Source organism: Mustelus asterias, chromosome 26 (genome assembly GCF_964213995.1).
Source record: "Mustelus asterias chromosome 26, sMusAst1.hap1.1, whole genome shotgun sequence".
Lineage (NCBI taxonomy): Eukaryota > Metazoa > Chordata > Chondrichthyes > Carcharhiniformes > Triakidae > Mustelus > Mustelus asterias.
In genome coordinates, this window is record NC_135826.1 from 16,700,922 (window position 1) to 16,720,231 (window position 19,310).

Genomic DNA, 19,310 nt, shown 5'->3' on the forward strand with positions numbered 1-19,310 from the left:
GAAGGGCCTGTTTGTGCTGTGGCTTTCTATGTTCTATGTCCCTGCTCTATCCATGTCTCCGAAATGGCCACAACATCGAAGTCCCAGGTACCAACCCATGCTGCAAGTTCACCCACCTTATTCCAGATTCTCCTGGCGTTGAAGTAGACACACTTCAAATCACCTTCCTGCCTGCCGGTACACTCCTACCGACCTTGAAACCTTATTCATGACTTCACTACTCTCAACCTCCTGTGCACTAGAGCTACAATTCACGTTCCCATCCCCCTGCTGAATTAGTTTAAACCCTCTCGAAGAGCATTAGCAAATTTCCCCCCCAGGATATTGGTACCCCTCTGGTTCAGGTGTAGACCATCCCATTTGTAGAGGTCCCACCTACCCCAGAATGACCCCCAATTATACTAGCACTGGAGTGGGTGCAGAAGAGATTCACTAGGTTGATTCCAGAGTTGAGAGGGTTGGCTTATGAGGAGAGACCGAGTAGACTGGGACTATACTCATTGGAATTTAGAAGAATGAGGGGGGATCTTACAGAAACATATAAAATTATGAAGGGAATAGATAAGATAGAAGCAGGGAGGTTGTTTCCACTGGCGGGTGAAACCAGTCTAGCGGGTATAGCCTCAAAATACGGGAGAGCAGATTTAGTTGAGTTGAGGAGAAACTTCTTCACCCAAAAGGGTTGTGAATCTGTGGAATTCCCTGCCCAGTGAGGCAGTTGAGACTACCTTGTTGAATGTTGTTAAGGCAAGGATAGATAAATTTTTGAACAGTAAAGGAATTAAGGGTTATGGTGAGCTGGTGGGTAAGTGGAGCTGGGTCCATGAAAAGATCAGCCATGATCTTATTGAATGGTGGAGCAGGCTCGAGGGGCCAGATGGCCTACTCCTGATCCATGTTCTTATGTTCTTATAAGTAGTTGGTGCCCTAGGACCGAACCATGTGGCACACAATAGTTACAACTTGCCAACCAGAAAAAGATCCATTTATCCCTCTCTCTGCTTTCTGTTGGCTAGCCAATCCTCTATCCAAGCTAATATATCACCCTCAACCCGTGGGATCTTACCTTGCATATTAACCTTTTGTGCAGTACCTTATAACATGCCTTCCTCAAGTTCAGATACGCAGTGTATACTGGTGGTGATTGACCATTGTGGCGGCATGGTGCCTCACAGCGCCAGGGACCTGGGTTCGATTCCCACCTTGGGTCACTGTCTGTGTGGAGTTTGCACATTCTCCTCGTGACTGCGTGGGTTTCCTCCGGGTGCTCCGGTTTCCTCCCACAGTCCAAAGATGAGCAGGTTAGGTGAATTGGCTATGCTAAATTCTCCCTCAGTGTACCTGAACAGGTGCCGGAGTGTGGCGACGAAGGGACTTCCACAGTACCTTCATAGTAGTGTGAATGTAAGCCTACTTGTAACTAATAAATAAACTTTACATTACAGTCATTACTATCAGTATGTGGTGAAGTCTACAACAGCGGAGCAAACAGTGTCTGACACATTTGCAAGGTAAGAAGTCTCACAACACCAGGTTAAAGTCCAACAGGTTTATTTGGTAGCACAAGCCACAAGCTTTCGGAGCGCTGTCCCTTCATCAGGTGAGTGGGAGTTCTGCTCACAAACAGGGCACATATAGACACAAACTCAATTTACAAAATAATGGTTGGAATGTGAGTCTTTACAGGTAATCAAGTCTTAAAGATACAGACAATGTGAGTGGAGAGCGGGTGAAGCACAGGTTAAAGAGATGTGTATTGTCTCCAGCCAGGACAGTTAGTTTTGCAAGCCCAGGCAACTAGTGGGGGTTACACATAGTATGCCTGGTGATTGTCGAGCGGTGTTCATTGTTCATTAATGAACACCACTCGACAATCACCATGCAAGAGTGTTCCCTTCCTGTTGGGGAACACTTCAGCAGTCATGAGCATTCAGCCTCTGATCTTCGGGTAAGCGTTCTCCAAGGCGGCCTTCACGACAACAGAATCGCTGAGCAGAAACTGATAGCCAAGTTCCGCACACGAGGACGGCCTCAACCAAGATCTTGGGTTCATGTCACACTATCTGTCACCCCCCCACGACTTGCCTGGGCTTGCAAAATCTCACTAACTGTCCCTGGCTGGAGACAATACACATCTCTTTAACCTGTGCTTAACCCTCTCTCCACTCACATTGTCTGTACCTTTAAGATTTGATTACCTGTAAAGACTCGCATTCCAACCATTATCTTGTAAATTGAGTTTGAGTCTTTATACGCCCTGTTTGTGAACAGAACTCCCACTGACCTGATGAAGGGGCAGCGCTCCGAAAGCTTGTGTTACCAAATAAACCTGTTGGACTTTAACCTGGTGTTGTGAGACGACTTGCTGTGCTTAATCCAGTCCCACACTGGCATCTCCACATTTGCAAGGCACAGTCACTCTGTATTCAGACAATGAGCCACAAGTCACAAGTGACACCTAAAGAGTCATAGGCAAATGGGGAAGTGGAATATACATAACCAATCCTTAGAAACTGATGAGGATTGTTCAGGCTGAGGGCAAAGATTGGAAGGAAGCATTGCTGCCATATGTGGCCATGTACACAGCAACTCCACACACTATGATAGGAATGAGCCCAGCTGAGCTGCTTGTTTGATACAAAAATACCTACCAAGATGCCAGTGCTGACAGACATGAACGTTGATCAGGAGGTTCAAAATCATGATACTGAGAAAAAGGGTTCTGTAAAATTTTACTCAGACCACAGAAAAGGGAGCTAGACTGTCTGATGTGATGCCAGCTGATGAAGTCCTCCTGAGATAGGAGAGCCTGAGTAAGATGGATACACCATTTTACCCCAAGCCATCGCCAAGAAGGACGAGAGTGTGACTCTGCAGTCACCAAAAAGAGTACTGAGACACACATTCTTCATGTGTCAAAAAAAATCAGATAACAAAAACACAGCAGCAGATGGACGAGATGTAGGAGCTGAGGCGAAGGTGACATCCAGAAATCCAGAAGTCCAAGCCAGTGATACTGATGGCAGACAGACAGTTTGCTGCCCAGAGGGAAAAACATTGGTTCCAGAGGGGACGATGGCACTTCCTAACCTTGGCATGATGACCAGAGTTCCCGGGACAACAAGCAGATGCATGGTACAAGGGGATACCAATACGGCTATGTAAGGATTGTGTCATTTAGAGACAGAACATGAAAGTGAATATAAGTTTGGAGTAACTATTTGCGATTCAAAGCAATATGATAAGTTGAAAAAACAGCAAATCTCAACACAAATCACGTGCCTAGATGTGAAATTTCATGTTGTGATTTGTTCAAAGCAAAGGGTCTATGCCGAATGTTGTCCTCGTGATTGAAGTTTCTGTTTGAGATGTTTGTAAGTAAGTGAGAAAGCAAGTGATTGGATCACTGAATTACAGACTGATGATTATAGATGTCACACTTAAAAAAAGAAAAATTATACTTCCAGAAAGTGAAATATTGACCAAAGGCTTGAACTATTTTGGATTGTGAAGTACTGAACTTACTTGAGATCCACAATTAAATAAATTCATTTACTCACTAAGCTAGAGAAATAATGATTTGTTCAGTTTATTTGCAAATGGATGGAGTCTAAGCTTCATACACCAAGCTGAGAAATCATGGACATGTCTTGGTTTAAGGGAGGAGTATGATGATGATGGCTGATTGTGTGCGTGAACAGATTAGTGGATACTGTACAGTACTCGGGTAAGATACTGTATGGTTCACTCTGTACTACATATGGAGTCACTTGACCTGAGAGGAGTTGAAGGTCAGATAGCACATGTTGGGGAGTATGCCAGATTAAATGATGGCGTTCTTTCAGTTAGGTCCGTGACTGGAGTCTTGTTCTTTCAGTTGGAGATGTGACAGTCCCAGCACTGGTCAGAACCCGAAATATTAGCTTGGTTTCTCTCTCTGCAGATGCTACCAGACCTGCCAAGTTTTTCCAGCAATTTCTGTTTTTAATTCCAGCACTTATCCTTGTGGAACAGCATACTCTAAAGAATTCCCCCTTAACCCCTACTCTCTGCTTTCTGTCTTGAAACTAGCCTGTTATCCATTTGTCCCCAACTCTGCATTCTGCGACTTTATTTGTTAATTTATAATGTGGTACCTTATTGAAAATTCAGACTGAAGCAACTGTCTGACAGTACAAACAAGATCCATTCCATTCAGACAAAGTTCATTTACATCAACAGTCAGAAGATCAGATGGATTCGATCCACCTGCTGTTCTCTTGATTTTTGTGCTCAAGGTTGCTTGGGTTTACAGCCCACAATGCACATACTCTCATTAGATTACCTCCCAAGTTCAACCCAGGCTCATTAAATGGCTTGCCCCACTGGCATATCATTCAATGTCATCAGGATTTTAATCCTAGACATATAGTCCTTCCTCATTATATCACTTATGGCATCATCTCAGTTATACCCTACCCATAGTTCCAACATTGTATACCCAACATGCTAACACACTTGATTAGACTGCTGTCAAATGCAAGAACTGAGGGACTAGTTCCACTGCTTGAAAACAATTGTCGTCTGGTGAAGGTGTTCCTGTAGTCATGCTGTGCAGCAGATTCCAGACTAAAGAAGGAATGGTGGTGCATGCCTAAGTAAAGATAGTGTATGGCTCAGAAGAGAACATGGGCATGCTGGTGCCCCACAGCATTGCTGCTCTTGTCCTTTTGGGTGACAGAGGTTGTAAAGGGAAGTACCATTAAGGTAAGTATTTCATAATAGTAGCTGTAGTCAATTGGTGACAGAGAGGATGCATCCAGCTAATTATTTCAACACTGTCTATACTTGAACCTTGTTCGTGGTTGAGAGGCTCTGTGGGGTCAGGAGAAAGACACTTGTAATGCATGGCCTGACTGATTCAATTAAACCTTAGCTAAATAGTGATTACCCAAGAAGTCATGGTTGTGCCAGTGGTGGCAATAAGAAATGGGGTGTATTCTCAGTAACAAACAACTGCCTAGCCAATGAAGCCCACTCGCTGGGAGAACAAAACTGACAATGACCTCTTGAGGAAGAAGAACAAGCAGCTCAGCTGGGCTCAATCCTATCATAGTGTGTGGAGTTGCTGTGTACATGGCCACATATGGCAGCAATGCTTCCTTCCAACCCTGACCAACATTTCTCTCTGAAACAAACAAACCATTCATCCATGTCACTCACGGTAATTTGTGGGACTTTCCTATCCACAAAATGGCTGCCACATTTTACCAACTTGAACAACCATCACTACAGTTCAAAGTAACAAATTGCATGCAATACATAGAGGTTTACAGCATGAAAACAGGTCCATCGGTCCAACTTGTCCATGCCGCCTTCATCTTTTAAACCACTAAGTTAGTCCCAATTTCCCGTGTTTGGCCCATATCCCTCTATACCCATCTTACCCATGTAACCGTCTAAATGCTTTTTAAGAGACAAAATTGTACCCACCTCTATTACTACCTCTGGCAGCTTGCTCTGAAAGACATCATAAGGTGCCGTAAACATACAACGGTTGGTTTTAATTCTTTTTTTAAAAAAGTGTATTTTTGCACCCACACAGTTTTTTACTTTTGGAGAATAGTGGGTTTATTTTATTGTCACAAGTAGGTTTACATTAAACTGCAATGAAGTTACTGAAAATCCCCTAGGTCGGCACATTCCAGCTCCTGTTCGGGTACACTGAGGGAGAATTTAGCCAAAGATAGAAGGAGAAGGCAGTTGTTTTTTCTAAAAAAGTCAACACTGAACTTTTGCTCAGTTTTAAAACTTAGTAAGGGAAAAGCGTGCAGGTAGAATGATGGATCAAGAAGAATGGCTGGCTGGTTTGTGTAAAATGCAGTCAGGTTCACGCTCTGCAAACGTGCAGCAGCTGAGCGGGCGAAGGTTCACTATACTCCGTGTCAGAATATCTCTGAGATCACAGGTGTCACAATATCATCACATATAAAGGAGGATCTGGAGGTTTAAATACAACTCAAATTGGTTAGTTGCTCCAAATCCAATCATGCTACGTCTTAAAAATTATAACTAGAATTGAAAAATGCAAAGAAACATTCATTGCCCGGTATTGACTACCATTACAGAACCTTCTCAGGAAACGAAAAGCAGTAAGTGGATTAGATTTTTAGAGGACGGCCTAAAACACCTGGATTGTGTTCGATCAGGAAACTCTTGGACTTTTTTGATTTAATTCTTGCTTGACTTTTTGCCGACTCAGAAACAGTCGATGCTTTCTATGTGATAACTAGATTTACACAATACATTCTGCAAGAGAACTGCAGAGTTAGCACGCAAGTGTAATGTAAACAGGCTAAATAGGAAAAATAGTTTACCTCCCGAGAACGATGAGTTGCTTAGTGTCTCGTTTAAAAACAAGCTGATCCAGTGCCAAGGGGGACAGGGCCAGGCTGGCAAAGCGACGCACATACAAATGCTATTACCTATGGGACCAGAGCCCAAATCAAGCCCAGGCTGAGACTGTGTAGTGCAGTAGGCCAGCCCTAGTCACTCAGTGGTGGGGCCAGCTGACACAGTAAACAAACAATCCTATTAGCACAAGAGAAAAGACAGGCTTGTGTTTTGGGTGTAGACCCTCCATCAGAACAAGAAGATAAACAAGTCTCTTTATAGCATGGAACAAAATAGAGGGTGGGAGAAAGGAGAAAAACAGATAGAATGTTATCTCTTGTCAGAGATTTAAGTTTCAAAACAGATTTTTAAAAAATAAATTTAGAAAGGAATAGATGGTACACAAAGATGTCAGAGTCAAAGAAAAAGCATTTAAAGAGCAAACATTTAACAGCTAAATAACGGAGTAAAAGGAAACAAGGAAACTACACAAAAACAAAGGAATGAAATGTTCGGTGGATAGGTAGAACAGGCAAAAAAATGACTTAAAAAGACTCTAGTTGTTTCCTTCAACATTCAGACTTGAGAATTACAGAAATATTTGGAAAAACCATCAAATAGATTTCTGATGGCTGCATTGAGAAAAAAACAGAAAGGTCGGCTTTGAAGGAGAGAGAAAGGAGAACATGTTCTGTTAGGGATGGTTATTAGGTAAATCATTACCAGTGGGAGACAAATAAATAATGAGAGTGGTGCTAAAGAAGTAATATTCATAATTAAAGTGACATTCAGTGCTTTGATGTTAAAATCCATGCCCGAATAATCTGCTGTTTAGGGAGGAGTGTGATAGAACTCTTGTGATCTGTTGCCTTTTTAAAATCACTATGATTGCCATTTTAAAATCAAAGCTTTAGCTATAGTATAGTATAACTATAGTTACTATAGTAACTTGGCATATATAAAAATGTTTTTAAAAAAAGATTCCTTTCAGAATGTATCCAGCATTTAGTTGGCAAGTACTTAGGGCATTTAATTTAAACAAAACTACATGTTACATCTGGAGCTCCTGAAGAATGGTGGGGAGGGGGTGGTACCTCGGTACCTTAGTTGATAATCAATTTAATGCTAAATTTGTAAACAGGTGGAGGTATGAGGAACAATGATCTTCTAGGTCAAGCCAAGTAGAAGCAGGAGCGTTTCACGCCTGCTTGGGGTCAGCCAGACCTGGGTCACCCACCAAACTAAGTGCGTGTGTTTCAAAACCCACTTAGTGATTTGTATCTGATGGAATGCTCGCAATTTGCCTGGATGGGTGCAGCCACACCTCCACCCAAAAACACTCCGTGCCATCCGGGTCAAAGCAGTCTTCTTGATCGGTAGCCCATCCCCCACCAGCTGGTGGCTGCTCCACCACCAGCTTACTGTGCCTACAGTGTGCAGTACCCACAGGATGAAAATGGCTATTATTTCACATACTCCACTAAATATTGATAACTGGATCAGAATCCTTCCTGCTTCAAGTTAAATTGAGCAAAATAAATGCTCATCTCCAGTTTGTACCTCAACTTTAAAAGTGATTAAACTTGAACTTCTCCTGCACCTACAGAACACTCCTTCAGTAAGTAGCTCCCAGCTGTAATTCATTTTGTCTACACAGAATCAAGTTCCAAAATCAATGTTTACAGAGATCCAACAGCTGATGTCACATAAGGAAACTGCTACTGCTGTCAACAGTGGACCTCTTCTCCCTTTAAAAAAAATCTTTGGGCTGGAGATTCCATAAAAACAATTTTTTAACCATCGTTAAAAGGTAAAAAACGAAACACTGAATTGGTGTGGAAAGCTCAAGAACCATCGGCTAACAGTGTCATTACCATGTAGTGATCAGAGGCTTATAATCATTGTAAATGATTAATTGCTGCTCTTAATCAAAACAATACTATTTGAAACTCTTTCCCTCTGCAGGTGAATGATCAACACATTCATAGAATCAAAGAATCTACAGTGCAAAAGGAGGCCATTCAGCCCTTGAGCCTGCACCGACAACAATCCAACCCAGGCCCTATCCCCGTAACCCCACATATTTACCCTGCTAGTCACCCTGACGCGAAGGGACAATTTACCGTGGCCAATCCACCCAAGCAGCAGATGTTTGGAATGTGGGAGGAAACCGGAACACCCGGACGAAACCCATGCAGACACGAAGAGAACGTGCAAACTCCACACAGACAGTGACCCGAGGCTGGAATCGAACCCGGGTTCCTGGCACTGTGAGGCAGCAGTGCTAACCACTGTGCTCCCGTGCTGCCCAAAATTAGAAGTAAAATAGTGGTATTGTAAAATTTATTCTCAGGCTGTGGACAACATTAGCAACCCCATATTTATTGCCCATCCCTAGTTGCTGAAGATAAGCGATTGGAATGACCACTTCTTCTTGTCCAGTTTTTAATGTCCACAGTTGATAAAGCGGTCTCATGCCAATATTTTCCCCACCTTTTCTGAAGAGGTTGACTCAACAGGTTCCCAGATGCTAGTAGCTCTCCAGTATCACTAACGGTTATTTTCCTCTCTGTGTGTACAAGGGCAGCTAGGGATGGGCAACAAATGCTACTCTAACCAGTGACAGCCACATCCCATAAATGAATTTAAAAAAGCATAGGCAGGCTATTTGACATCACATCTGGATGGCACAGTTGCAAGCACTGCTGCCTCACAGCGCCAGTGATTAGGGTTCAATTCCTGCCTCAGATCACTGTGTGGAGTTTGCATGTTCTCCCAGTGTCTGCGTGGGTTTCCTCCAGGTGCTCCGGTTTCCTCCAACACTCCAAAGATGTGCAGGTTAGGTGGATTGGCCTTGCTGAATTGTCCCTTAGCGTCAGGGGGATTAGCAGGGTAAATATGAGGATAGGGCCTGGATGAGATTATGGTCGGTGCAGGCCCGATGGGCTGAATGGCCTCCTTCTGCACTATAGAGATTCTGATTCTATGATCTGGGTCTGCTTCAGTTCACACACATACATGGTCTAGTAGAAGTTAATAGGCAGAAGTCAAGGAGAGCACGGTTCTTAAACAATAGATACTGAAGCCACCTGTCAACCCACAGCAAGTTCTGGTTGTGCTCAACTACTTCAGGATAGGACAATATCTACCAGATTGCACAACAATGTTATCTGCAAATCCAAATCCACTAGATCCTTTCCAACATTTATCCTCTTGTTCCAGGGAGGTGGTATTGTCACAGAGTAAGAAGTTTAACAACACCAGGCTAAAGCTACCAAAAATCTGTGGCTTTTGCTACCAAATAAACCTGTTGGACTTTAACCTGGTGTTGTTAAACTTCTTACTGTGTTTACCCCAGTCCAACGCCAGCATCTCCACATCTTGTCACAGAGACCCAGGGGACACAGGTTCTAATCCCACCATGGCAGATGGTGGAATTTAAATTTGAGAAAATAATTTGGAATTAAAGAGTCTAATGGCGACCACAAAACCATTGTTGTAAAAACCCATCTGGTTCACCAATACCTTTTACAGAAGGAAATCTGCCGTCCTTGCCTAGTCTGGCCTGCACGTGACTCCAGACTCACAGTAATGCAGTTGATGCTGAAATGTCCTCTGAAACTCAGTTGCTTCAAACTGCTAAAAAAAAAATCAAGTAATGACGATCAAGAAAGATACCACCTGGCAACTACCGAGGAACCAGAAACAACAATGGCAAACTCAGCCATCTCGACCCTGCAAAGTCCTTTTCACTGACATCTGGGGGTTTGTGCCAAAATTGGGAGAGCTGTCTCAAAAACTAGTCTAGCAACAGCCTGATGGTCATACTCACAGAATCATAGCTTACAGAATGTACCAGACATCACCATCACCAACAGAGGTGGCTGCACATAAAAAGCAGGTCAACTCCAACCCATCAGTCTTTTCTCACTCATCAGCAGTGCTTTCAAGGAGCACTTGCTCAGCAATAACCTGCTCACAGATGCTCAGTTTGGGTTCTATCAGGATCACTCAGCTCCTGACCTCATTACAGCCTTGATTCAAACATGGACAAAAGAACTGAATTCCAGTGTGAGGTGAGAGCGACTATCCTCAACATCAAGGCTGCATTTGACTGAGTGTGGCATCAATGAGCCTTAGCAAAATTGGAGTCAATGGGAATCGGGGGAGGGGAAACTGTTGGTTGGAGTCATATCTGGTACAGAGGAAGATGGTTGTGTTGTTCAGTCATCTACAGGACATCACTGCAGGAATTCCTCGGGGTAGTGTCCTAGGCCCAACCACCTTCAGCTGCTTCATCAATGGCCTGCCTTCCATCACAAGGTCAAAGTCAGGATGTTCAGTATCATTTGCCACTCCTTGAATACTGAAGCAGTCCATGTGCAAATGCAGCAAGATAGGTACAATACCCAGTCTTGGGCTGACAAGTGGCAAGTAACATTCAAGGCAGACACGAGCCAGGCAATGATAGTCAACAAGAGAGTCTAACCATCACCCATTCAATGGCATCATCATCACTGAATCCCCAACTAACAGCATCCTGGAGGTTACCATTGACCAGAAACTGAACTGGATTAGCCGTGCAAATACTGTGATGATAAGAGGTCAGAGACTAAGAATCCTGCGGTGAGTAACTCGCCTCCCAAAACCTGTCCACCATCTATTAGGCAGAAATCAGAAGTGTGATGGAATACTTTCCACTTGCCTGGATGAGTGCAGCAACACTCAAGAAGCTCGACACCATCCAGGACAAAGGATCCCACATGATTGGCACCCAATCCACAAGTATTCACATCCCCCACCACCAATGCACTGTGGGAACAGTGTGTACCATATGCAGGATGCACTGCAGCAACTAACCAAAGCTCCTGAGACAGCATCTCCAAATCCACAACCACCCCCATCTGGAAGGGCAAGGTCAGCAGATACATGGGAACAGAACCATGGTGAGATATTGTAGAGCTTTGAAATCGGGGGATCTGGCTGTCCTGGTGCATGAATCACAAAAGCTTGGTATGCAGGTACTGTGAGTAATTAGGAAATTAGGAAAGCTAATAGAACTAATAGAAATTGTTTTGGCAGATAAGGCAAAGGAGAATCCAAAGAGCTTCTACAAATACATAAAGGGCAAAAGAGTAACAAGGGAGAGAGGAGGGTCTCTTAAGGATCAACAAGGTCATCTATGTGCGGATCCACAAGAGATGGGCGAGATCCTAAATGAATATTTCTCATCAATATTTACTGTTGAGAAAAGCATGGATGCTGGGGAACTTGGGGAAATAAATAGTGATCTCTTGAGGAGTGCACATATTACAGAGAAGGAGGTGCTGGAAGTCTTAAAGCACATCAAGGTAGATAAATCCCCGGGACCTGATGAAGTGTATCCCAGGACATCGTGGGAGGTGAGGGAGGAAATTGCGGGTCCCCTTGCCGAGATATCCAAATCATCGATAGTCACGGGTGAGGTGCCTGAAGATTAGAGGGTGGCAAATGTTGTGCCTTCGTTTAAAAAGGGCTGCAGGGAAAAGCCTGGGAACTACAGGCAGTGAGCCTCACATCTGTGGTGGGTAAGTTGTTGGAAGGTATTTTGAGAGACAGGAGCTACAGGCATTTAGAGACACAAGGACTGATTAGGGACAGTCAGCATGGCTTTGTGAGTGGAAAATCATGTCTCACAAATTTAATAGAGTTTTTTGAAAGGATAACCAAGAAGGTAGATGAGGGCAGTGCAATTGATGTTGTCTACATGGACTTTAGCAAGGCCTTCGACAAGGTACTGCATGGTAGGTTGTTGCATAAGGTTAAATCTCACGGGATCCAGAGTAAATGGATACAAAATTGGCTTCTTGACAGAATAAGAGTTTTAACAACACCAGGTTAAAGTCCAACAGGTTTATTTGGTAGCAAATGCCATTAGCTTTCGGAGCGCTTGCTCCTTCGTCAGATGGAGTGGATATCTGCTCTCAAACAGGGCATACAGAGACACAAAATCAAGTTACAGAATACGGATTAGAATGCGAATTTTTACGGCCAACCAGGTCTTAAAGATACAGACAATGTGAGTGGAGGGAGCATTAAGCACAGGTTAAAAAGATGTGTATTGTCTCCAGACAGGACAGCCAGTGAGATTCTGCAAGTCCAGGAGGCAAGCTGTGGGGGTTACTGATAGTGTGACATAAACACAACATCCCGGTTTAGGCCGTCCTCATGTGTGCGGAACTTGGCTATCAGTTTCTGCTCAGCGACTCTGCGCTATCGTGTGTCGTGAAGGACGCCTTGGAGAACGCTTACCTGAAGATCAGAGGCTGAATGCCCATGACCGCTGAAGTGCTCCCCAACAGGAAGAGAACAGTCTTGCCTGGTGATTGTCGAGCAGTGTTCATTCATCCGTTGTCGTAGTGTCTGCATGGTTTCCCACGTACCATGCCTTGGGACATCCTTTCCTGCAACGTATCAGGTAGACAACGTTGGCCGAGTTGTAAGAGTAGGTACCGTGTACCTGGTAGATGGTGTTCTCACGTGAGATGATGGCATCCATGTCGATGATCCGGCATGTCTTGCAGAGGTTGCTGTGGCAGGGTTGTGTGGTGTCGTGGTCACTGTTCTCCTGAAGGCTGGGTAGTTTGCTGCGGACAATGGTCCGTTTGAGGTTGTGCGGTTGTTTGAAGGCAAGAAGTGGGGGTGTGGGGATGGCCTTGGCAAGATGTTCGTCTTCATCAATGACATGTTGAAGGCTCCGGAGAAGATGTCGTAGCTTCTCCGCTCCGGGGAAGTACTGGACGACGAAGGGTATTCTGTCCACCGTGTCCTGTGTTTGTCTTCTGAGGAGGTCGGTGTGGTTTTTCGCTGTGGCGCGTCGGAACTGTCGATTGATGAGTCGAGCGCCATATCCTGTTCTTATGAGGGCATCTTTCAGCGTCTGGAGGTGTCTGTTGCGATCCTCCTAATCCAAGCAGATCCTGTGTATACGGAGGGCTTGTCCGTAGGGGATGGCTTCTTTAACGTGTTTAGGGTGGAAGCTGGAGAAGTGGAGCATCGTGAGGTTACCCGTGGCCTAATCCGTGCCCTGCTCAAGAGCAGAAATCCACTCCATCTGATGAAGGAGCAGCGCTCCAAAAGCTAATGGCATTTGCTACCAAATAAACCTGTTGGACTTTAACTTGGTGTTGTTAAAACTCTTACTGTTTTTACCCCAGTCCAACACCAGCATCTCCACTTCTGGCTTCTGTCAAGAGGGTGATTGTAGAGGGTTGATTTTCAAATTGGAGGCCTGTGGTCAGCGGTGTGCCTCAGGGATCAGTGCTGAGTCCACTGTTATGCCATTTATATTAATGATTTGGAAGAGAATATAGGAGGCATGGTTAGTAAGTTTGCAGATGACACCAAGATTGATGGCATAGTGGACAGTGAAGAAAGTCATCTCCAGTTGCAATGGGATCTTGATCAATTGGGCCAGTGGGCTGACGAATGGGAGATGGAGTTTAATTTAGACAAATGCGAGGTGATGCATTTTGGTAGATTGAACCAGGGCAGGACTTACTCAGTTAATGGTAGGGCGTTGGGGAGAGTTACAGAACAAAGGGATCGAGGGGTACATGTTCATTGCTCTTTGAAAGTGGAGTCACAGGTGGACAGGGTGGTGAAGGCGGCATTCGGCATTCTTGGTTTTATTGGTCAGAACATTGAATACAGGAGTTGGAATGCCTTGTTGAAGTTGTACAAGACATTGGTAAGGCCACACTTGGAATACTGTGTGCAATTCTGGTCACCCTATTATAGAAAAGATATTATTAAACTAGAAAGAGTGCAGAAAAGTTTTACTAGGATGTTACTGGGACTTGATGGATTGAGTCGGAGGAGAGTCTTGAGGAGAGGCTGGATAGACTGGGACTTTTTTCTCTGGAGCGCAAGAGGCTGAGGGGTGATCTTAGAGGTCTATAAAATAATGAGGGGCACAGATCAGCTAGATATTCAATATCTTTTCCCAAAGGTAGGGGAGTCTAAAACTAGGGGGCATAGGTTTAAGGTGAGAGGGGAGAGATACAAAAGTGTCCGGAGAGGCAATTTTTTCCACACAGAGTGGTGAGTGTCTGTAACAAGCTGCCAGAGGTAGTAGAAGAGGCGGGTACAATTTTGTCTTTTAAAAAGCATTTTGATAAGTTACATGAGTACGATGGGTATAGAGGGATGTGGGCCAAATGCGGGTAATTGGGATTAGCTTAGGGGTTTTTTTAAAAAAAGGGCGGCATGGACAAGTTGGGCCGAAGGGCCTGTTTCCATGCTGTAAACCTCTATGACTCTAAGTTATTAAATAATTGCCCTTGCTTCCCGCACGTTATAAAGCAAACATAAAGCTCTCATTTGCTAAGGGAGGGTCTGCTTTATTTTGGATGCAAAACAACAATTAGATGTGGGCATTTAAAACAGGACAGAGAGACCAGTGAAGGAGTAAGTTTGCACTTCAGACAACTACAAGACAGAATTCACTGGAGAAAGCACGTCCTGAAGGATCAACATACAAAGGGTTGCAGATTTGATCCCTCAGATTGTCATTCTGAAAGATTTTGTGAACAAGAGTCTCTGGTGTGCAAGGCAGAGATTTTCAAATGCCAGCTCTGTCTTCTCAAGCACCCTCTCTCACAGCTCTCCTAGCAACAGTACCACATGTAGCCCTGGCCTTTGTACACTGGATCCGTGACCGGACTGAATGAAATCTGACAATCTACCTTCAAGCATAGGGATTTGAACAGTTCATATCTTATTTACAACCAAGGTCCAGAACTGTTAGAATGTCTGAATTTGAGTTAGTATTAATGATAAAATGGTCAGCATCCACCATCATTACTCTTCTGAAACTGAGCCATTGTCAGAGTCGGGCGGCACGGTAGCACAGTGGTTAGCACTGCTGCTTCACAGCTCCAGGGATCTGGGTTCGATTCCCGGCTTGGGTCACTGTCTGTGTGGAGTTTGCACATTCTCCTCGTGCCTGCGTGGGTTTCCTCCGGGTGCTCCGGTTTCCTCCCACAGTCCAAAGATGTGTGGGTTAGGCTAAAATTGCCCCTTAGTGTCCTGGGATGAGTAGATTAGAGGGATTAGTGGGTAAAATATGTAGGGATATGGTGGTAGGGCCTGGGTGGGATTGTGGTCGGTGCAGACTCGATGGGCCGAATGGCCTCTTTCTGTACTGTAGGGTTTCTATGATTTCTATTTGTAATTACACACTAAAATCCAAAAATCGCGCTTAGTGATTCTCTGCTTTTTCATAGGATTCACTGTTCAAGTCCCCAAAGGTGGAAATCTGTGATGAAAACCTCCCATTTTATGCTATAATATTACTGTTTAAAACCCCTAATAGTGTTGTGCTATGATAATGAAGTGTCGCTGGGCTAGTTGAGAGAGAAATCAGGAGGGCAAAAAGGGGACACGAGATTGTTTTGGCAGATAAGGCAAAGGAGAATCCAAAGAGCTTCTACAAATACATTAAGAGCAAAAGAGTAACAAGGGAGAGAGTAGGGCCTCTTCAGGTTCAACAAGGTCATCTATGTGCGGATCCACAAGTGATGGGTGAGATCCTAAATTAATATTTCTCATCAATATTTACTGTTGAGAAAAGCATGGATGTTAGGGAACTTGGGGAAATAAATAGTGATCTCTTGAGGAGTGCACATATTACAGAGAAGGAGGTGCTGGAAGTCTTAAAGCACATCAAGGTAGATAAATCCCCGGGACCTGATGAAGTGTATCCCAGGACATCGTGGGAGGTGAGGGAGGAAAGTGCGGGTCCCCTTGCCGAGATATTTGAATCATCGATAGTCACGGGTGAGGTGCCTGAAGTCCAAAGATGTGCGGGTTAGGTTGATTGGCCAGGTTAAAAATTGCCCCTTAGAGTCCTGAGATGCGTACATTAGTGGGTAAAATATGTGGGGGTAGGGCCTGGGTGGGATTGTGGTCGGTGCAGACTCGATGGGCCGAATGGCCTCCTTCTGCACTGTAGGGTTTCTATGATTCTATGATTTCTATTAGAGAGTGGCAAATGTTGTGCCTTCGTTTAAAAAGGGCTGCAGGGAAAAGCCTGGGAACTACAGGCAGTGAGCCTCACATCTGTGGTGGGTAAGTTGTTGGAAGGTATTTTGAGAGACAGGAGCTACAGGCATTTAGAGACGCAAGGACTGATTAGGGACAGTCAGCATGGCTTTGCGAGTGGAAAATCATGTCTCACAAATTTGATTGAGTTTTTTGAAAGGGGTAACCAAGAAGGTAGATGAGGGCAGTGCAATTGATGTTGTCTACATGGACTTTAGCAAGGCCTTTGACAAGGTACTGCATGGTAGGTTGTTGTATAAAGTTAAACCTCATGGGATCCAGGGTGAGGTATCTAAATGGATACAAAATTGTCTTCTGTCTGGTTGTAGAGGGTTGTTTTTCAAACTGGAGGCCTGTGACCAGCGGTGTGCCTCAGGGATCAGTGCTGGGTCCACTGTTATTTGTTATTTATATTAATGATTTGAATGAGAATATAGGAGGCATGGTTAGTAAGTTTGCAGATGACACCAAGATTGGTGGCATAGTGGACAATGAAGAAGGTTATCTCCAATTGCAATGGGATCTTGATCAATTGGACCAATGGGCTGACGAATGGCAGATGGAGTTTAATTTAGACAAATGTGAGGTGATTGAACTAGGGCAGGATTTACTCAGTTAATGGTAGGGTGCTGGGGAGAGTTACAGAACAAAGAGATCTAGGGGTACATGTTCATAGCTCCTTGAAAGTGGAGTCACAGATGGACAGAGTGGTGAAGATGACATTCAGCATGCTTGGTTTCATTGGTCAGAACACTGAATACAGGAGTTGGGACGTCTTGTTGAAGTTGTACAAGACATTGGTAAGGCCACACTTGGAATGCTCTGTATAGTTCTGGTTACCCCATTATTGAAAGGATATTATTAAACTAGAAAGAGTGCAGAAAAGATTTACTAGGGTGCTACTTGATGGTTTGAGTTATAAGGAGAGGCTGGATAGACTGGGACTTTTTTCTCTGGAGCGTAGGAGGCTGAGGGGTGATCTTATAGAGGTCTATAAAAATAATGAGGGGCACAGATCAGCTAGATAGTCAATATATTTTCCCAAAGGTAGGGGAGTCTAAAACTAGAGGGCATAGGTTTAAGGTGAGATGGGAGAGATACAAAAAAGTGTCCAGTGGGGCAATTTTTTCACACAGAGGGTGGTGAGTGTCTGGAATAAGCTGCCAGAGGTCGTAGTAGAGGCGGGTACAATTTTGTCTTTTAAAAAGCATTTGGATAGTTACATGGGTAAGATGGGTAGAGGGATATGGGCCAAATGTGAGCAATGTGGATTAGCTTAGGGGTCTTAAAAAAAATAAGGGCGGCATGGACAAGTTGGGCCAAAGGGCCTGTTTCCATGCTGTAAACCTCTATGACTATAATCCCTCTGGTCCTGGAAAACTAATTTTATGTTTGAGTAATGTCAAATGTTTTAATTACAGTAAAAATTGATACAGCTTTTTATTGTAATAAACAAAATGCTTCTAAGTTTCTAATGTGCACATCCCAATATTTATTTAGCTGTCTGTAAAATTCATACAAAAAAAAGTGAAAAAATAATCCACACATTTTAATTCCTGATTTCCTGTCTATGAAAATTCTTCAATATAATTGGCTGCTTATCCTGCTTGATGACATTGTTGGATGCCTGGCGATCCCCATGACTCATCACCAGATTCAAACTAGTGCGGGGAAAACCACACCAGAGATTTTATCTTTAAGGGCAGCCTTCTTCGAAAAGGCTGGGCAGCCATATTCATCGGGATCTTATCCACATTCACAATAATTCTCCTTTTGAGGTATGTTCTTGAACACCTTTTCTCCCTCCTCGAAAGATGCTGACCCATGCCAACTGCTGGTTGCTCCCCTCAGTCAATGATAAGTTACTCAGTTGGGAGCGAGAACCTTGCTATTTTTTCCTTCTAAAGCTCAAAGACACTTGCAACAAATGTTTCTCAAGGCACAGGGCAACGCTCCCTCTAAGCTGTGTGGCCCAACATTCATGTAGAATCATAAAATCCCTATAGTTCAGCAAGAGAATATTTGGCCCATCGAGTCTGCACCAACAACAATCCCACCCAGGCCCTATCCCCACAACCCCATATATTTACCCTGTTAATCTCGCTAACACTAAGGGGCAATTGAGCATGGCCAATCAACCTAACCCACACATCCTTTAACTGTGGGAGGAAACCGGAGCACCTGAAGGAAACCCACATAGACAGGGGAGAATGTGCAAACTCCGCACAGTCATCCAAGGCCAGAATTGAACCTGGGTCCCTGGCACGGTGAGGCAGCAGCACTAACCACTGTGCCACCATGCCGCCCCATGTGCGACACAGAAATCAGCTCCTTCAAGTTACTAGTCCTGCACAGCCACACAGCTCATTTTAAAGGGCCAATGCCCTTGTGAATGAACTGTACAAAACAAGAGTAATTGGATTGGAAGTTGGACACAGGTTGAAGAGGAGAATAGAGCACACTAATCACACTGCACTTCAGGTTATCACCTTTATCTGCTCTGCCAGAATTGGAGAGGGCCTTCTCCTCAGTGAAAACTTTTCATATCTGGCTATATGTAGTGGACACAGTAAGAACTCTCACAACACCAGGTTAAAGTCCAACAGGTTTATTTGGTAGCAAATACCATAAGCTTTCGGAGCACTGCTCCTTCGTCAGATGGGCTTGCAAGTATGACCTGGAGCTTCCAACCCATTGTCATTTTAATTCTCTGCTCCACTCTGGTCCCTCTGTCCTCAGCCTCCTACACCATTTCAGTGAAATGCAATACAAGCTTGAGCAACATCACCTCATCTTTCAATTAGACACTTTACAGCCTTTTGGACAATACGGAGTTCAACAATTCCAAATTATAG

At 44.1% G+C, this 19,310-nt stretch overlaps 1 protein-coding gene across 5 annotated transcripts in view; it reads right to left on the minus strand.

The window, feature by feature from the left end:
• Nucleotides 1–19,310, minus strand: part of LOC144479482 (zinc finger and BTB domain-containing protein 7A-like) — a 200,367-nt gene that overhangs the window by 136,378 nt on the left and 44,679 nt on the right. Inside the window, exon 1 of one of the 5 annotated variants that reach the window (XM_078198201.1) lies at nt 6,357–6,490. The exons of 3 other annotated variants lie outside the window; for them this stretch is intronic. The gene's annotated coding sequence lies outside the window, so the exon portion shown is untranslated. Of the gene's footprint in view, nt 1–6,356; nt 6,491–19,310 lie in introns of those variants that run through there. One more of the 5 variants, XM_078198199.1, reaches the window with a different exon arrangement.